The sequence below is a fragment of the Pseudophryne corroboree genome, chromosome 5 (assembly GCF_028390025.1).
Source record: "Pseudophryne corroboree isolate aPseCor3 chromosome 5, aPseCor3.hap2, whole genome shotgun sequence".
Classification (NCBI taxonomy): Eukaryota; Metazoa; Chordata; class Amphibia; order Anura; family Myobatrachidae; genus Pseudophryne; species Pseudophryne corroboree.
In genome coordinates, this window is record NC_086448.1 from 236,101,045 (window position 1) to 236,112,017 (window position 10,973).

Below are 10,973 nucleotides of genomic sequence, written 5' to 3' on the forward strand. Positions count from 1 at the left end.
AGCACCGCCTGCACTGGGGGAGCTTCTCTGTTGGACTTACTGTGTAAGGCCATGGCGGAGGCGCAAATAGTTCCACCTACTATTACAGGTGATATAACTCTGTTCCCCCCATTCCAGCCACCTTTAACCCCTGAACTCAAACTTAGGGGATCGTATTGTTTGCAAGTCACAGTCCGTGTCTTTCTGTCAAGCTTGTATCCCAAAATGGGGTTCTCATGCATTTTTGATTGCATATAAATGTCCCACCCTCGTGATCGTGTGCCATTTCACACAGGAGACTGGAAGGAGAAGGTGTGTGACTGGGAGATTTTTGGTTGAATAAAAACAAAAACAAAAAACATTAGCACGCCATCAGGATGCCATTAGGTTAGGAGTTAGTTTAGGTTTAGAACAAAGAGTTATAGTAGCAGGTAGATGTAGACAGGAGTAGGTGCCTGGGAATGGTGATTACAAGCATCATTGTCAGTGTATGTGTTTGTCACACACACAACACATTCACATACTGCAAACAAACAGGCTACTGTACTGTATGTGGTACTACAAACAACAAAATAGACTTTTGCTTGTTTGTTAAACTGAACCAGCATTTTTCTCTCTCAAGGAAATCTGCAGTATTGCTTGCCACTTGTGTATGAACTATATGGAGACGGGGCCTGGAATACACACCCTAGCTTATTATAATGGGATGTTCTACCTTGCTGGGACTAAGTACTGCAATACTACAATATAGGAACAACGGGTGCAGGTGCACCATACACCATTAAAATGATTACAACCATAATATAATATTTGAGGTTCTTGGCATATATTGGCCAGTATATGAGCCTGCCCCCCTGCTTCACGGTGACCTCATCGGACAGGTCTCTAACACTATAGGGGTTCGCCTTTGGGACGCAGAGCACCCCCAGACTACCCCAGCCACACCACCCCAGGGCACCACACAGAAAAAGAATAGGAGTGAAAGATCAGTGTTAAGCAAATGAAAGAGGCTGCTGAATGTAAAAGAAAAAAGGAGGACAGCAGTAAGGTGTCAGAGTGTTAGAATGTGAAGTTTAGCTGAGCAGTGTTATAAGTGTAAAAGATATGTGAAAAATGCCACATAAATATAAAACAAACACAATGTGATATAAGTGTTAAAATTAAATGTAAGGTGGTGATGCCCCAAAGTGGCCCAGCCAGAGCAATATAGGGAGCTCCACGCCCCAAATGCGTATATGGTTAACATCCTGGCTGTTGGGATCCCGGCAGTCAGGATACCGATTCCAGAATCCTGACACTCTGCGAAATGCCGGCAGTTGGAATACTGACACAATCCCGGAATTCACCTTTGGATGGTGGTCCACGCCACCACCTGAGGGGGAATATAATAGTGTGGCGACCAAAGGTCACCACCGGGACCGATGCTGGCGAGTATACACGCTGCACTCGCTGCCAGGATTCCGCCTGTCGGGATCCCAGCGTCACTCTCCTAACCGCTGGGATCCCCACCACCCAGATCCCATGCCAATCCCCTTTGCTCATTACGATCAGATTATGTCACATTACAGTAGCCTCAGTTCATATTATGCCACATTACAGTACCCTCAGTTCATATTAAGCCACATTGCAGTGCCCCTCTACCATTATAACATCCACTACACACTCCTCTCATGGACAATGTGATGTCACACTGTACAGGCTGGGAATAGATCAGACCCAATTGCTTAGGAACCCAAACTAGGGAAATTGCTATGAAACTTTATAACTTGGGTCCAGGCCCCCCCTAAGCCTCAGGGCCCCATAACAATGGCACCCCTTGCACCCACAATAGTTACACCCATGGTTATAGACATCAATGCAGTGACAGACCATACAATACTGACATCACCTTAGCTGGACTCTGCAATCACCGTCGCCCCTGGGATCACCTGCCGGCTGCTGCGCTGCTCCTGTGGCTGGGATTGGAGCTGGGGAGGAGAGTTCAACCCCTCTTTCACACAAAAGAGGGCTTGGCTAAAACTCGGCAGGGCCTACCGGTGAGTTCACCGACTCCCCGCTGGCCCAGTCCGAGCCTGCTCCTGGTCCCCACTGACTGATCTAGTTTTACTCCCTTCATTGCCTGTATATCCATCACCCTATTGTGGCTGCCCGCCCGTCTGCACCTACCAGTATCGTGCCCACACACGGTTTTGTCAAAGTACGTGGAAAGTTTGGTGTGTAATTTTCTTGTTTGCAAATATGTGGATAAAGTGGCAAATGTAAATTGAGTACCTATCGTTACAGACTGAAACTGGATTGATTTGTTAATGAGGAATACCATGGGCAGGCATTTCTGCTTTTTGTTCCAAACAAATTGACTAACATTTACGAAACGTTCTTACTGAAATATTCTAAGTAGAATGGATAAAAAAATAATTTAGTAGAACTTGTTTTACATGTGCATCATTGTCTATCTACATGACACTGTAAAATTCTGTAGGTCTGGATTTATATACACTGCTCAAAAAAATAAAGGGAACACTAAAATAACACATCCTAGATCTGAATGAATGAAATATTCTTATTAAATACTTTGTTCTTTACATAGTTGAATATGCTGACAACAAAATCACACAAAAATTATCAAAGAAAATCAAATTTATTAACCCATGGAGGTCTGGATTTGGAGTCACACTCAAAATTAAAGTGGAAAAACACACTACAGGCTGATCCAACTTTGATGTAATGTCCTTAAAACAAGTCAAAATGAGGCTCAGTAGTGTGTGTGGCCTCCACGTGCCTGTATGCCCTCCCTACAATGCCTGGGCATGCTCCTGATGAGGTGGCGGATGGTCTCCTGAGGGATCTCCTCCCAGACTTAGACTAAAGCATCCGCCAACTACTGGACAGTCTGTGGTGCAACGTGGCGTTGGTGGATAGAGCGAGACATGATGTCCCAGATGTGCTCAATTGGATTCAGGTCTGGGGAATGGGCGGGACAGTCCATAGCATTAATGCCTTCATCTTGCAGGAACTGCTGACACACTCCAGCCACATGAGGTCTAGCATTGTCTTGCATTAGGATGAACTGAGGGCCAACCGCACCAGCATATGGTCTCACAAGGGGTCTGAGGATCTCATCTCGGTACCTAATGGCAGTCAGGCTACCTTTGGCGAGCACATGGAGGGGTGTGCGGCCCCCCAAAGAAATGCCACCCCACACCATTACTGACCCATTTCCAACCGGTCATGCTGGAGGATGTTGCAGGCAGCAGAACGTTCTCCTTGGCGTCTCCAGACTCACGTCTGTCACATGTGCTCAGTGAGAACCTGCTTTCATCTGTGAAGAGCACAGGGCGCCAGAGGCAAATTTGCCAATCTTGGTGTTCTCTGACAAATGCTTTGCCTAACAGTGATGGGATGGTGTGAAAAATCAGAGCACACGGGCATTCGCAAGGTGATTGACAGGAGGAAGCCATTTGTGGGTGGTAACTGAACGTTTATTGGGAGTGTCAAGGAAAACGCAGGCATTCCCAAGCGTTTTCAGGGAGGGTGTGTGATGTCAGCTCCGGCCCCGATTAGCCTGCTGTGAGCGCACTGGAGGAGTAAGTCCTGGGTTGCTCAGAGACTGCACAAAGTGGATTTTAGCAGCTCAGCGTACACGTGGGATCGCACATTTGCACAGCGAATTTACACTCCCCCTGGAGGCGGCAACTATCTGATCACAGGGCAGCAAAGTTAGCAGCCCAGTGATCAGGTCTTAATCACCCTCTAAGCTCTCTGATTCTGCATAACTTTTCCATCAGAGCCTGGGTCATGCCATGTACACAAATGGGGGGAGGAGGGGAGATATCATGCTGCTGTTACTTCTTCCTTTGCTTCCCTCTGCCTAGCTACACAGAGATGTGTGTCACTGTGTCATACATATAAACACTGACTGCACACGACTATCCCGCAGCAGTGTACAGTGGTAGCAGTTAGCAGCGCAGGCCTAGTACCATCTCACTGCTGTGTGGGGGGTGCTGTGACTGACAGATGAGAGGGCAGGCTGCGCTGCGCTTTTCATTGTCCTGAGGCACCAGTAATGCCCCTCATGCTCAGCGTGAGAGGTAGGTGCCGCGGGGCAGTGCTCCTAGGCCCCTCACTTCATCCTCCAGTCAGTTTTTCCCTGGGTCCTAGAGCGGACACATGGCAGCTGGTGGCGCCGCTGCACCCCATTCTCCCCTATGACCGTGTGCGGGGACGCCAGCGTGCTGTGGCTGAGCCTGCGGGTGTCCCTGCAGAAATGCGGCTGCTTCGTGTGAGAGCTGCGAGGAGGAAGACCGGATACATCAGCAGGGACTGGGAGCCAGCTGTGGGCAGGCAGCTGTGGGTTAAGTTGTCAGTGCAGCCTTGGAGATTGGCACCAAACGCGGCTGCTTGCCCGGCGTAATTGGTGAGCCGGCCCTGTGTGCAGGGGCAAATGCAGGATTTATGCAGGGTTTGTTAGTATTTTATGTGTGTATGTATGTTAATTTATATATATATATATATACAAACAAATATAAAACCACATCACTCGCCACCCCAGAAGCGGGGTGCAATGTCTGCACTCTCCACTCATAGGGTGGGGTGCATGTAGCCCATGGCCACCTACTTAAATATATACAAACAGAAAATTCAGCACTCACCATAGCAAGCTCACTTATCCTCACAACATCAATAAATAAATGATGGGGGTTTAGTTAGTGAATTGGCCAATGGGGGTCATTCCAAGTTGATTGCTCACTAGCAGTTTTTAGCAGCCGTGCAAATGCATTGTCGCCGCCCACTGGGGAGTGTATTTTCGCTTTGCAGAAGTGCGAACGCCTGTGCAGCAGAGCGCCTGCAAAAACATTTTGTGCAAAACAAGACCAGCCCTGAACTTACTCTTCGTGTGTGTTGATTCTAATGTTGGAGGGTTGGCTTTTGACGTCACACACCCACCCAGCATTCACCCAGCCATGCCTGCGTTTTCCCTGGCACGCCTGCGTTTTTCTAAGCATTCCCTGAAAACGGTCAGTTGACACCCAGAAACGCCCCTTTCCTGTCAATCTTCTTGCGGCCGCCAGTGCGAATGAAAATGTTGCTAGAACCTGTGCAAAACCACAAAAGCCTTTGTACCCGTACGTTGCGCATGTGCATTGCGGTGCATACGCATGCGCAGAAATGCAGATTTTCAGCCTGATCGCTGCGCTGCGAACAACGGCAGCTAGCAATCAACTTGGAATGACCCCCAATGCACGGAAGCCTGCAAACCGATCGCCAAGGTACCCCACCTTCATGCAGGTCCGACCCTATCACAGACCCTTAAAAATTAAAACTTGGCAACTGTATCACACATAATATAACTGCAAATATGCCTACTTGGTTTAATGTGCATCTGCCACATACCTTATGGCTTTTAAAGGTACACTAGTCACCTGACACTGGCTGATAAATTACTAAGGGACAGCTGACACAGGTTTAGGACAATTGAGTTTACATAGGGGTGCATGAAAAAGATTGTGGCCACAGTTAATAAGAGTTAACCATAGATTAACCCTGCAATATACAAACAAATATAAAACCACAGCACTCGCCGCTCCAGAAGCGGGATGCAATGTCTGCACTCACCACTCATAGGGTGGGGTGCATGTAGCCCATGGCCACCTACTTAAATATATACAAACAAAAAATTCAGCACTCACCATAGCAAGCTCACTTATCCTCACAACATCAATAAATAAATGATGGGTGTTTAGTTAGTGAATTGGCCAATGCACGGAAGCCTGCAAACTGATCACCAAGGTACCCCACCTTCATGCAAGTCCTACACTATCACAGACTCTTAAAAATTAAAACCTGGCAACTGTATCACGCATAATATAACTGCAAATATGCCTACTTGGTTTAATGTGCACCTGCCACATACCTTATGGCTATTAAAGGTACACTAGTCACCTGACACTGGCTGATAAATTACTAAGGAACAGCTGACACAGGTTTAGGACAATTGGGTTTACATAGGAGTGCATAAAAAAGCTTGTGGCCACAGTTAATAAGAGTTAACCATAGATTAACCATGCAATATACAAACAAATATAAAACCACAGCACTCGCCACCCCAATTCACTAACTAAACCCCATCATTTATTTATTGATGTTGTGAGGAAAAGTGAGCTTGCTATGGTGAGTGCTGAATTTTCTGTTTATATATATATATATATATATATATATTGTAACACTGTAGGGGTGCAAGGTGCCTTTTCCTGGGGAATATGGCCGCACGCAGCAGCTGAGGAACAACACAAGTCCAGTTTCTGGTACAACTGACCCCGGCCAGTTTTATTGAAACAGAAAATAAAACAAACCCCAAAATAAAAATACCTTGCCTGTCCGGCACTAACTAAACATAAGATATTCCTAACTGTCACTAAACAAAACACAGAGTTCTTCAGTACATACTGTATAGCTCACTTGCATCAGAAAGCGTGTCTCTCACACACAGATCCTGCAGCCTTCCCAGGCAGTCTGCCCATACTAATCAGGTTAGAAGCACTATAACACTCTTACACAGCTGAAACCCTGATTAGCCCTCTGTGAGGCCAAAGACCCGAACTGGGCCCAATGTCTAGAACTCGCCTTATCTCTCTCTCAGAGCCTTTACCCAGCTTTTACAGCAAACTGAAAAGGTTCAGACAAAACAAAAAGCATTTTTCCTAGAAGTTAACATTTTCTAAAACATGTAAGACAAGAACCTGGGACAAATATACCTGCCCTCAAACACTATCCCAGTGTTCTTGTCACATATCCCCCTCCCCTGTTTCGACCTAGGGGCCGGAACACTTGTAGCTCCCAAACAGAAGATGCGAGACAATGCATCTGCGTTGGCCAATTGTGTTCCCGGTCTATGTTCGACAGTAAACTTAAAGTCCTGCAACGCTAGAAACCATCTAGTTACACGAGCATTCTTGCCTCTATTTACATACATCCATTTTAAAGGGGCATGGTCTGTCACTAGTCTGAATTGTCTACCCAAGAGGTAATATCTCAAGGTATCTAGTGCCCACTTAATGACCAAAGCCTCCTTTTCCACAATGGCATACCTTTTTTCATGCTCATTGAGTTTCCTACTCAAATAAATGATAGGGTGTTCGTCCCCATCTCTGGTTTGGGACAGCACAGCACCTATCCCTACCTCTGAGGCATCTGTCTGTACCACAAATTCTTTTGAAAAATCTGGTGTTATCAACACCGGTTGTGAACACAAAGCCACTTTTAATGCTTGGAACGCCTTTTCTGCATCAGGGTTCCATTTCACCACATTTGACTGCTTCCCTTTGGTAAGGTCTGACAACGGCACCGCTGTGGTCGCAAAATTAGGAATAAACCGTCTATAGTACCCAGTAATTCCCAAAAAAGCCCTTACCTGTTTTTTATTCACTGGACGAGGCCAGTTTTGAATAGCATCAACTTTATTCAATTAAGGCCTAATCAGACCTCTGCCTATGGTGAAGCCCAAGTATTTGATCTCCTCCATTGCGAGGCAGCACTTTGGGTTAGCAGTTAACCCTGCCTCTCTGATTGAGTCCAGTACTGCTTGTACTTTAACCAAATGGGACCCCCAGTCTGTACTGTGAATTACCACATCATCCAAATAGGCAGCTGCATATTTTCTATGGGGCCTCAAAATTTTATCCATCGCCCGTTGAAAGGTTGCTGGAGCCCCATGCAACCCAAAGGGTAACATCTTATACTGGTACAGCCCCTCCGGAACCAAAAAGGCTGTTTTTTCTTTGGCGCTATCAGATAAAGGTATTTGCCAGTAACCTTTGGTCAGGTCCAATGTGGTGAGAAACCTGGCTGTTCCAAGCCTTTCTACAAGCTCATCCACACGGGGCATGGGGTATGCGTCAAACTTGGACACCTCATTTAACTTACGAAAGTCATTACAGAAGCGTATGCTACCGTCGGGCTTCGGGATGAGCACTATGGGACTGGACCACTCACTGTTAGACTCCTCTATGACTCCCAGTTCTAACATGGTTTTAACTTCCTTAGAAATAGCTTCTCGCTGAGCTTCAGGAATCCTATATGGCTTTAAATGAACCCTGACCCCTGGTTCTGTGACAATGTCATGTTTTATTATGGTCGTTCGGCCAGGCAGCTCTGAAAATACCTCCCTATTTTGGATGAGAAATTCTTTAACCTGATTGTTCTGATCAGCTGATAATGTCTCTGACACCTTCACTGCGGGAAGAAACCGGGGTGAAGACACCGAAGGGCAAGGCTCCGCTGACAGAGACAACCTATCTTTCCAGGGTTTGATTAAGTTAACATGGTAGATCTGTTCGGGTTTTCTCTTTCCCGGCTGGTATACTTTGTAATTAACCTCATTCACTTTTTCCCTAATCTCAAATGGACCCTGCCATTTAGCTAGGAATTTGCTTTCCACAGTGGGTACCAAAACAAGAACTCTATCTCCAGGAGCAAATTCCCGTATCTTGGCACTCCGGTTATAGACCCTCTGTTGAGCACTTTGGGCCTGTTCCATGTGCTCTCTGACAACAGGTACCACGGCTGCAATCCTATCCTGCATTTGTGTTACATGCTCAATAACGCTTCTATAAGGAGTGGGCTGTCCTTCCCACGTCTCTTTGGCAATATCCAACAGCCCTCTGGGGTGTCTACCATACAACAAATCAAATGGAGAAAACCCCGTAGAGGACTGAGGAACTTCTCTGATGGCCATTAACAAGTAGGGCAACAAACAATCCCAGTTTTTCCCATCTCTCTCAACAACCTTTTTTAACATACTTTTTAATGTTTTATTAAACCTTTCCACCAACCCGTCAGTTTGGGGATGGTAGATGGACGTCCTGAGGTGAGTGACCTTAAATAACTTGCACAACTCTTTCATGATCCTTGACATAAATGGAGTACCTTGGTCAGTCAAAATTTCTTTTGGTATTCCCACTCTACTAAATACCTGCACCAGCTCCCTAGCTATCGCCTTGGTTGTGATAGTGCGTAAAGGGACAGCCTCAGGATATCGAGTGGCATAGTCCATAATTACCAGGATATACTGATGGCCCCGAGCAGACTTTAACAAGGGCCCCACGAGATCCATGGCTATTCTGTCAAACGGGACCTCTATAATAGGCATGGGAACTAGTGGGCTCCTGAAATGGGGTCTAGGGGCATGATACTGGCATTCAGGACAGGAAGAACAATATTCAGACACTTCTTTATAAACCCTTGGCCAAAAGAACCTTTGTAAAACTCTTTCAGTGGTTTTTTCTGCCCCTAAATGTCCTGCGGTAACATGACTATGAGCTAAATCTAGTACCGTTCTCCGATAAGGCTGGGGAACTACCAGCTGTTCCACCACATCCTCACCCCTTTTGACAATGTGGTACAAGAGCTCATTACAGATGGCCATGTGGGGATACGTAACCCTGTCACCTGGTACCACAGGTTCCCCATTAACAATCTTAACATTCTCTCTAGCCTTTATTAAGGTAGGATCCTTTAACTGTTCAGACGCAAACAGATCCTTCTTTACCTCCAGGTCAGGCATGCTTTCAGTTCTAACTACTATGTCTCTGTTCCCAGCAAGAGGGTCCTCACTGGACTCCCCATCTGTCACTTCCCCAGCCAAACTAGCAAAAGGCAAAGGGCCAGAAAGTTCCGAAGACCCACGTACATCCATAAAATCACCGGTATTATCAACTGGCTTTTTACTTCTCACATCTGTTGATAACCGTGATTCCCACAGTTTCCAAAAATGAGGAAAATCCCTCCCTATTATGGCCTCATGCACCAAGGTAGGGACCAGTCCCACTTTAACCATTGCTGACCCACAACAAGTTTCTATATTCACCTCAGCAGTGGCATAATGTTGGGTATCCCCATGTATGCAAGTTACCCCAATAGGTATTTGCTGGACCTTTAAGGGGTTCACTAACCCAGCTTTCACGAGGGTAACTAAACTTCCTGAATCTAGCAAGGCCTCTACCCGGTTACCCTCTAAGAACACATCACACATTTGTTTTTCCAGCTCAGGTGAAGGTACCACAGTACAGGCTAACCTAGCAAAGAAAGACATTCTGCGACATTCAAAGGCAGCATCACATTGCATGGGTTCTTGCGTGACTGGGCAATTGGCAATAACATGACCTGGCATACCACACCTAAAACATTTAACCACACGATTATCAACCCGTTTGGGCAGCATAGACCGTTCTAGCCCCATTGGCCTGTCTCCAGGGCCAGTGTTTACAGTCTCTCCAGCCTTGCGTTCTCTTAACCGCCCAGCAACGTTTTCCCACGGAACAGTCTTACCAGTCTTTACTGAAGGGCGCTGTCGAGGATCTATGGGTTGCTGGGTGGTCATCAGTAGTTCCTCTGCTGCCAAATACCTCTCTACCATGTCCACTAATTGGTCAGCAGTACCCGGGTTTCCATGGCTCACCCACTTGCGCAGGACCATTGGCAAAGATCTCAAGTAGCGGTCCATGACGACTCTTTCCACCATCTGGGGACCAGTTAATGTCTCTGGCTGTAGCCATTTTTTTGTTAGCTGAATAAGGTCGTGCATCTGGGAGCGCGGAGGCTTCTCCATGGCGTACAGCCAACGGTGCACCCGTTGTGCTCGTACTGACAGCGTGACTCCCAGGCGGGTCAGGATCTCAGTCTTTAGTTTATCATAGTCCCGAGCCTCAGCAGGGCTTAAATCAAAGTAAGCTTTTTGGGGCTCACCTGACAGGAAAGGTGCCAGCAGACTGGCCCACTGTGCTTTCGGCCAGTTCTCACGCTCGGCAGTCCTTTCAAACGTGGTCAGATAGGCCTCCACATCATCAGCCTCTGTCATTTTCTGCAGGAAGTGACTGGCCCGTATAGAACTAGAGCTGGTTGGAGCACTGACGGCCACATCTCCAACCCGAGCTGCAAGTCTCTGCACCACTTCTGCTAAGGCCTCTCTATCCTGACGCTGTTGCCTGTAAAGTTCATCA